Below are 10,323 nucleotides of genomic sequence, written 5' to 3' on the forward strand. Positions count from 1 at the left end.
TTGGAGGAGCTGCGTGACTGCCTGGGAAACACTGACTGGGACATGTTCAGAACTGCTTCTAACAGCCTGGACGAATACACAGATGCTGGGACGTCCTACATCAGCTTCTGTGAAGACAGATATATTCCGACACGCACCAGGGTGAGCTACAACAACGACAAGCCGTGGTTCACAGCAAAACTCAAACAGCTTTGTTTGGAGAAGGAGGTGGCCTTCAAGAGTGGGGAAATGGATGGTTTCTGACTGGCTAAATACTCGTTTGGCAAGGAGATTAAGGAGGCCAAACGACAGTATTCGAAGAAGCTGGAACAACAGTTTGCAGCCAACGACTCCTTGTTAGTCTGGAAAGGCCTTCGGGTGATCACCGGCTGCAAGACAAAATCCCCCCACTCCGTGGAAGATCTCAGACTCGCGAACGACCTATGAGTTTTCCTGCAGATTCTAAAGACAATGGACCAGTTCTAACCCTACCCCTCACTCTCAAAACCCCACCACAGCTATTACACCTCTTCTTCCCAGCCTGGACAAAGACACTCCAGACTGCCCCATCCCTCCCATCACACCTCTCTCAATTCAGGAGAGAAATGTAAACAAGCTCCTGAAGAAACTGAACCCCCGCAAGGCAGCTGGACCAGACGCTGTCTCCCCCTCCACACTGAGGGACTGTGCAGATCAGCTTTCTCCAGTGTTCACGGACATCTTCAACACCTCACTGGCTGAATGTGTTGTACCCGCCTGCCTCAAAACATCCACCATAATCCCCGCTCCCAAGAAGCCGAGGATCACAGGCCTTAATGACTACAGACCAGTCGTCCTGACCTCTGTAGTAATGAAGACCTTCGAGCGCCTCGTGCTGACCCACCTCAAGACCATAACCAACCACCTCCTCGACCCACTGCAGTTTGCCTACAGAGTCAACAGGTCCGTAGACGACCAAGTCAACATGGGACTCCACTTCATCCTCCAGCACCTCGACTCCCCCGGCACCTATGCCAGGATCCTGTTTGTGGACTTCAGCTCCGCATTCAACACCATCGCCCCAGCTCTTCTCCAGGACAAGCTGACACAGCTGAGCGTGCCTGAGCCCACCTGCAGGTGGATCACTAACTTCCTGACTGAAAGGAAGCAGCATGTGAGGCTTGACAAGCCCCTCCTCTGATTGGCTGACTGCCCTCTGAGTCACACTTGACCAGGCCTATCTCCTGAAGCCTTTTGGAGCCATAAGGTAGAGCTCACTGATTGGCTGGCTGCACTTTGAGTGACACACAACCAGGCCTATCACCGGTCTCATTCTGGCGCATTGTCGAACTCTCCTTCAAACACGAACCACGACCACAGAGAGTCATGTTATTATGTTTTGATACAGCTTCAGAAGACCAACCACACATTCATAGTCGGTTACAACAGGATGTTTCTGAACAGTAAGTTACACCGTCCTCATGTTTGTTCAAGTTTTAGCAGGACAGTCGGCCAATGTAGGAGTCCCGAGTTACAGTCAAGAGTTTCAGTACGAAGGTAGAATCCTGAGTTTCAGTACTGAGTAAAGGCCGGCGCATGCTTCTGCGTTTTCACGGGACCGCAAGCGCAAGAGCCCTTCCAGGCCCCTTACCTGCTTGTGTATCTCCTCTTACGTGCTTACGTGCTTCCGTGCGTCGCCCCATTTTTCCAACTATACGGCAAAGCTCCGCGAGCCTTACGCAGCCCGCAAGGAATGTGATTGGTCTGCTAACTACATCCTTTCAGGAGTCGCATTTCCGGTTTCATGCCACATTATACCGGCAGAAACAACAGAAGAACGAATATGGAACAAATAGAAGAGCGTTTGGCAGAAGAGATCCAAAAGTATGATCACTTGTATAACCCGTCATTGACTGGCGGATTTGTCCGCCAGAAAACATAGTGGCTATGTAAATAAACAATCGATGAAGAAGAAAGAAGGCGTCTCTAAGGTCGTCTTCGACAAAAAACATTACTCCGCCTAATGTTCTGGCATGGAATTGCTTTGTAAGACGGGCAACGCATGGCGAATCATGAATGACAACGAGTCCTGCGACACAGCTGTGTGAAAAGCCGCCGACGCAGTTGCAGAAGCATGCGCCGGCCTTTACAGTACTGAGTTAAAATCCTCATCACTCCTTTCGGTACTGCTATTATCTACCTCCCCCCCAAGCCAAACCCCTCCTTTCTCTGTGACTTTTCTGATTTTCTGACCCAGCTACATTATGTGCCATCTAACCTTGCGTTCTCCTCCTAGGTGATTTTAAAATCCACATTGATAACACTGACTGTAAATCTGCCACATAATTCCTGGAACCGCTAAAATGCTTAAACTTCACGCAACATATCAACTGACAATGGATTGCAGGCTATGGTGGCAGCTGACTGCCTGAAAACATACTTGTTACTTGTGGCATCCATTGCACTTCTGTCCGTCCTGGAAGAGGGATCCCTCGCATGTGGCTCTTCCTGAGGTTTCTACGTTTTTCCCTTCAAGAAGGGTTTTTGTAGTTTTTCCTTACACTTGTGAGGGTTAAGGACAGAGGATGTCACACTTAGGAAGTCCAACAGGGCAATGCTCATATATGGGCCATCCAATCATACGATGACTAATGAACCACCACCAGTGTCTAGACCCCGGGCGGTATTCCTGTACGACATTCTGCTCCACCCCCTTCTAATCCTGATGACATCACACAGGGGTCTAAAATGCCAAAGACTATATATATTCACATTCTCTGTGCATTGTAAAAATAAACTTTGTTAAATAAAAAATCAAGTCTCTCCTGATTGAACTACTATGACACACTCTCCTCCTGACTTGATCAGCCGGCTCCCACTAAAACACAAACTGTCTCATTCACACTCAGCTCCCTGGTATACTCCGGAACGCCACCAAATGAAATCCTGTAAGCGGCAGCTTGAAAGAGTCAATCAATCAATCAATCAAATTTTATTTGTATAGCCCGTATTCACAAATTACAATTCATCTCATAGGGCTTTAACAGGGTGTGACATCCTCTGTCCTTAACCCTCAGCAAGAGTAAGGAAAAACTACTAAAAACCCTTTTAACAGGGTAAAAATACGTAGAAACCTCAGAGAGAGCCACATGTGAGGGATCCCTCTCCCAGGACGGACAGAAGTGCAATAGATGCCACGTGCAGGAAAACATCATCAAGATTAAAGTCTTCAAGATTAAAGATTAAAGTCTCTAGCAGCATTTGATGAGGGTAGACATCCCGAAGGACAACCCCAACATGACATGCCAAGCAGTCCCGCTGCAATCACAGTCCATGGTCAGCAACCATCCAGACCACGATCCACCATCCAGACCAGACGCCACTCCAGTCCTCAGTCACCGTCCACCGCCGCCCACCAGGACCCATCACGAGCCACCACCGCGGTCCTGGTCCACCGCCCGTGCCCAATGCCAACGCGACACAGGGTCCGCCACCAGCACCACGATCAGCCCTCATAACTCAGAATCCGCCACACTGGATCCAACACTGCGTCCCCTGGTGCGCGATTCACAAACCGCAATCCATGGTGCGGCCACAGAGGCCCTGGATCTGTGGGTGATAAAGCAAAGGGATTCCGGGGAAGGGGGATAGGGATGGAGAAGAGGAAGGAGAAGCTGGAAAGAGAAGCTCCGTGTGTCATGTGTCATAAAATAGAAAAAGTTACGTTCTTCCGCACTAATTAGCTCTAACTATAAGCTTTATCAAAAAGGAAGGTTTTGAGCCTACTCTTAAATGAAAAGATGGTATCTGCCTGAAGTGGTAGATGATTCCACAGCCGAGGGGCTTGATGGCTGAAAGCTCTGGCTCCTACTCTACTTTTAGAGACTTTAGGGACGACAAGTAGGCTTGAATTCTGGGAGCGGAGTGCTCTAGTGGGTTTATAAGGTACTAACAGCTCTTTAAGGTAAAAAGGCGCTATATTATTAAGGGCCTTGAAGGTGAGGAGAAGAATTTTAAATTCTATTCTAGATTTAACTGGAAGCCAGTGTAGCGATGCTTATACTGGAGAAATGTGCTCTCTTCTCTTTGTTCTCGTCAGGACACGTGCTGCGGCATTTTGGACATTTCCAGTCCATTTCCAAGCTCACAACGACGACCTTAACTAGACAAATATGTTTTTATGTCAGTCCGGTCCATCTACTATTCACACCTCATACACTTTGGCTCCTCCAACCCAAAGGCTCTCTTCTCCACAATAAACAAACTCTTCAAACCCAGGGACAACACCTCCAAATCCTTCAAAGTGAATAAGTGCAGCTCTTACATTTTATTCCCCCCCCCCAAAAAAATTGACACCATTTACAGCAACCTGAAGGCCTCCCCCGCCCTCTCCATCACTACACCTGCACCCCTGTCTTCCATCCCTCAGCCCTGTTTTCAGTTCTCCCCTGTGTCAACGATGAAGCTTTCCAACTTCACGGTAGGAATAAGAAGATCCACCTGTATGCTGGATCCCATCCCATCCAACATTGTTAAGTACTGTCTCCCAGCCATCTCACCGCTCATCACAGAAATCATTACAGTTTTTCACAATTGTTAACACTCGCTTTTCAAAACAATAACGGCTTTCTCAAAACTGCACAAACAAAACTGAAAACCTCACACACAAAATGCTAAATTTGACACTTCCTTTGCAAGATGACTATTTTCCATCAAATCTCTTAACTGTTCACAAAATGGAACTTGTGTTTTCATTTGGTACACACAACAATATTTTCAAATGACATACACATACCATTCATTGAGTACACACAACTAAGCATTTGCTGCACACTACCAAGCATTTACGGCACACTGAAGTGCAAAATTGAAAACACAATCATCGAAATGGAACACCATATGAACGACATTGACTCTGGAGAATGAGCCATTTCTCCTTTGGTAAAATGTCACATAAAACAGTAAACAAATATGCAGCAAATATAGTTTTATGTCGGTACACACAGAGAACATTACAATACTGTAAGCCGTCTGCTCAACCCCACCCTCCCCCTTCACAAAAAAGAATTAGGCATCACTGTAGAAAAGGAACAATATTGGATTACAGGTACAAGTGCTGTGTCAGTGCTGAATGTATGGTCCTTACAAGCACAAACTCTCGCCGTAACTCCTTGATGCGGTCTGTGTTCCGTTCGAATGGGACCCTGTACACTTGTTTCATCCGCATGGCATTCCTATGAAGAATACAGTTCAATGTAGAGAGGCTGACGGTCTGGACGTTCCTAAATGTAGTATGGTCAGCCAGGATCCTAGTTTTTATTTGTCTGAGTGTGATAGCGTTGTTCTCACGAACCATATCTACAATTTCAGTCTCCTGTTCGGCTGTGAAAATGCGTGTTCTTCCTCCTCGGTGTGGTTCTCTTTCAGTCCTGCAAAATATAAATACTGTGAGCACACTGTATTCTATTGATATGCAGTATTACAGTACACAAGGCAAATCGATTTCGTACCTGTTCTCCATCCTGAAGGTTCTTATGATGGCAGCAACTGTGAAGCGGCTGAGGGTTGGTTGGACCCTCTGGCCAGCCTCCCTCATGCTCAAACCATGGTTGAGCACATGGTCTACCACACTGGCCCGAATCTCATTAGAGATGACCATTCTCCTTCTTCTTTCTCCTCCTCCTCCTCCTCCTCCTTCTTCTCCTTGTCCTTCTCCTCCTCCTTGTCCTCCTCTTCCTCTCCCTCCTCCTCTCACTCTTACCCCTCTCCTTCTCTGGTTGTCGATATCTTCCAAGTTCTCCATTGTTCATCAAACAAAACAGAGGCTCAAGGCACTTTTATGCTGCAGTCCTGATTGCAAATTGCTCAACATACCTGAATGTTTAGAGATTTGAGTATTTGTATGTTGTAGGTTGATGCTTTGAGATTTTCCTTTAGAAGTGTGTGCAACAACTGAACATTGTGTGTAGTGTTTTGACAACAAGGTGATGTGTAAATGACATCAGAGTGAGACTAATGCAGATAAGGGAGTGTGAAGTAGTGCCAAATTGTGTCGAGCGATCAGTAAATGAAGTGAATGTTGTGCAAATTGCGCTTTTTTGGGTTAACAACTGAGAAAAACTGTAACTTGTCCTTCAGCTCTGGTTCAGTACCTGATACACTAAAACTGCGTGCTGTCACCCCATCCTCAAAAAACCTGGACTTGACCCTGATACAATGGGTAATTTCCGGCCCATCTCCAATCTTCCCTTTCTGTAAAAAATACTGGAACATGTTGTCGCCTCACAACTTAAGAACCACCTCATCTCCAACGATCTGTTTGAGCCAATTCAATCCAGTTCCCGCTCAAAGCACAGCACAGAAACAGACCTCCTCAAAGTCACATACATCCTCCTCCTCTCCTCAGACTCTGGTCAGCTCAACATCCTCATTCTCCTCGACCTCAGTGCACCTTTTGACACCATCAACCACAAAGTTCTTCGTTACCCACTTAACTCCTCCCTCAACATCCCCGGTATTGCTTTTTTCTGGCTCAAATCATATCTTACAAACCGGCAACAGTTCATCAGTATCATCAACTGCACCTCCTCCACTGCTCCTCTGTCCCAAGGCAACTCCAAAGATTCGATGCTTGGTCCGCACCCTGTTCATCCGCTACTTGCTCCCTCTTGGTAATCATATGTCAACATGGTCTCCACTTCCACTGCTATGCTGATGACATCCAGCTCTACACCAAGACATAGCCTTTTCCGTAGCTGGCGCCTCCCAAACACATCCGAGACTGCACTAATCTCACATTGTTCAAATCACAAATCAAAACTCACCTTTTCACAACTGCTTTTAATGTGTGATGTACGTTGTGTGCTCCATGTTTTTAGTATGTAGCTTTTTATGTTAATTTTAACATTTTAAAATTGTCTCTGACTACTTTGAAAACCCCTATATAAATAAAATGTATTATTATTATTATTATTATTATTAGGAAAACAAAGTTTAAATCCTGAAAGTAATTTTTGGGATAATGACTGTAGTGGCCACTCCACTAAGTTCCAATATGATGGCCACTTGCTTGTGTCTGAGGAGTAATTTCACAGCTGACTCGTGTCCAAACATCAGACCCCGTCCCGTTGTAACCCAATGTTAAACGAATCCAGGAGGCTGATTACACTTGAAGTGATTGATTTTATTTTCCTTTCCAGCTGACTTCAGTAACACCGTTCAACCGATCCATTATCGATGATTGGCGTGCCTTAATTCCATACTGGTCGCAATGTTACTTTATCTATCATCACTGACGTCAACAATCACTTTCCCATCATCTTCACGTAAATGCCATTCACATTTTACGCACAGTCCACATAAAAGTCACGTATATTTCAGGTATATTTAACGGTCAAAACTTGTTTGAGTCTACTCCTACAGACTCCTCACTCACCACTCTTCATGCGCATCACTAACCAAGCCGCGCTGGCTCCACCACGCACCTATATGAAGAACCGCCTTACGGCCTCTTCAAACTGTTGCAAAAAAGACGCAAACAGCGCTCAAAACAGAATATACTTGAATATAGAAAACACAATATACAAAATATAATTCAACTGCACAAAACTTAAACTACAAAAACTGGACAATATAAGAAAATATCAAAACAACATAAATATTTAACTATACACACACACTTGCTGCATAATGGCTCTTACAATGACTAACAGAAGTGTGTATGTGTGTGTGCATGCACATGTGAGCATGCATATGTGTGAGATAGTACTCATTGATTTGTTATGCAAGGAATGTATTTGAAGGGGCTTCAATGTCAGGAAAAGGCATGAAAGTCTAATCGTTTCCCACAGGCTTGCCAGTGCCAACTCAACCAGCAGCAGACAAAGACACTCAACACACACGCACATACACACAGACACTCACACGTCTATGTCCACTGAATAGAGGGCAAATGGTAATATAAGAGGTAATTTACTTTATTCTGTGTTGTTCACCCTATTAAAGGGAAATAGAACATTATTTGAGAATAAGTTAAAAAGAACATTCGATTGTATTTTTGCGTGTGTGGCTTGTTTTGTCAGTGGTTAAGATGTATTGTCACTGGGATGTTTTTTTACAATGGTCAGATAACTCTTCAACAGACAATTAGAGCTTGTATGGGCCAACACATAATTGTTGTGCTGGCAGGGTCGAAAAACCCGGGCACGTCTGACATGCACAGCCAAAGGCAACATAAACCCACTGGATCTTTTAGAGGTGAGAAGAATGTGGAAATAAGTAATAGATGACAACAATGCCAACCACGGTATATAGCCATTATGAGAGTTTTAACTAAGAGACATCCCATGCAGTTTTTCTAACTTTCATCGATTTAAACAGCAGCCTTACTGTGACGCTAAGGTGCAAAGGGAATTTATGACACATGACACACGGAGCTTCTCCTTCCAGCTTCTCCTTCATCTTCTCCACCCTTATCACATCAAAGTAATTCATATATTACATTTCATTTAGCTGACGCTTTTATCCAAAGCGACTTACAATAAGAGATCAACCCTGAGGGTACAGACCCAGAACAACAAGAATCAAGAAAGTACAATTTCTTCAAAATGAAACAAAACTACAAAGTGCTATAAGTAAGTGCCATTTAAGTGCTACTAAAAGTGTTAGTTTCAAAGATTTTTTTTTTTTTTTTTTTTTCATTCATTCAAGGTAAAGTCGGAAGAGGTGTGTTTTTAGTTTAGGACCCAGGACAGCAAACAGTCGTGATTTAGCTTGCAGTAAGGGAGCAACGAGCCGATTAGCTGAAGCAGAGCGGAGTGAACGAGCTTGGGTGTAACGTTTGACCATGTCCTGGATGTAGACTGGACCTGATCCATTCATGGCATGGTACGCAAGTACTAGTGTTTTGAACCGGATGCGAGCGGCCACTGGTAACCAGTGAAGGGAGCGGAGGAGCGGAGTAGTGTGAGTGAATTTCGGTTGGTTAAAAACCAGTCGAGCTGCTGCATTTTGGATGAGCTGCAAAGGTCGGATGGCAGTAGCAGGTAGACCTGCCAGGAGGGAGTTACAGTAATCTAGGCGTGAGATGACCAGAACCTGGACCAGAACCTGCACTGCCTTCTGAGTGAGAAGGGGGCATATTCTCCTGATGTTGTACAGCATGAATCTACAGGACCGTGTTGTTGCATTAATGTTGGCAGTAAGGGAGAGTTGGCTATCGAGTGTCACACCCAGGTTCCTAGCAGTCGGAGTGGGGGTTAACATAGAGTTTTCAAAGTTAATAGTCAGGTCGTGGATGGGAGAGTCTTTCCCTGGAAGGAAAAGTATTCAGTCTTGTCAAGGTTAATCTTTAGATGGTGTGCAGACATCCACTGAGAGATATCAGTCAGACAGGCAGAGATTCGTGCTGCTACCTGCGTTTCAGATCGGGGAAAAGACAAAATTAGTTGGGTGTCATCAGCATAGCTATGGTAGGAAAAGCCATGTGAGTGAATGACAGAGCCGAGAGAGTTGGTGTACAAGGAGAAGAGGAGAGGACCAAGGACTGAACCCTGAGGGACCCCAGTAGTGAGAGGACAAGGTTCAGACACAGATCCTCCCCAAGTTACCCTATAGGTGCGTTCATTGAGGTAGGAAGATAGCAGGGAGAGAGCAGAGCCTGACACACCCAGGTCCTGAAGGGAGGAAATAAGGATCTGGTGGTCAAATGCAGCAAAGAGGTCTAGAAGGATGAGGACAGAGGAGAGAGAGGCTGCTCTAGCAGTGTGAAGCTGCTCAGAGACAGCAAGGAGGGCAGTCTCAGTTGAGTGACCTGCCTTGAAACCAGACTGGTGAGGGTCAAGAAGATTATTGTGGTTAAGATAGGAGGAGAGTTGATTAAAGACAGCGCGCTCAAGAGTTTTGGAAACAAAGGGAAGAAGAGAGACAGGTCTGTAGTTATTTACTTCAGACGGGTCAAGGGTGGTTTTCTTCAGGAGAGGATTTATTCTTGCCTCCTTCAGAGAATTAGGGAAACAGCCAGTTGACAGGGAAGTGTTGATAAGATGGGTATATCATCAATACATGTAACTGAATTTACCCCTTCCCCGGATCCCTTTGCCTTATCGCCCGCAGATCCAGGGCCACAGCTGTGGCCATATCATGGATTACGATTTGTGGGTCCCATATGGCGGATTCTATATCGTGCGGGCTGATCGTAATAATAATGGCGGATCCTTTATCGCGTTGGCATCAGATAAAGGTAGTGGACCACGACCGAGGTGTCAGCTGAAGATGGATCCTAATTGGCAGCAGTGGACAATGACTGTGGACTATAGTGGCATCCGATCTTGATGGTGGATCATGATCTTGCTGGCTGCTGACCAT

Source organism: Pleuronectes platessa, chromosome 1 (genome assembly GCF_947347685.1).
Source record: "Pleuronectes platessa chromosome 1, fPlePla1.1, whole genome shotgun sequence".
In the NCBI taxonomy this organism is placed as follows: domain Eukaryota; kingdom Metazoa; phylum Chordata; class Actinopteri; order Pleuronectiformes; family Pleuronectidae; genus Pleuronectes; species Pleuronectes platessa.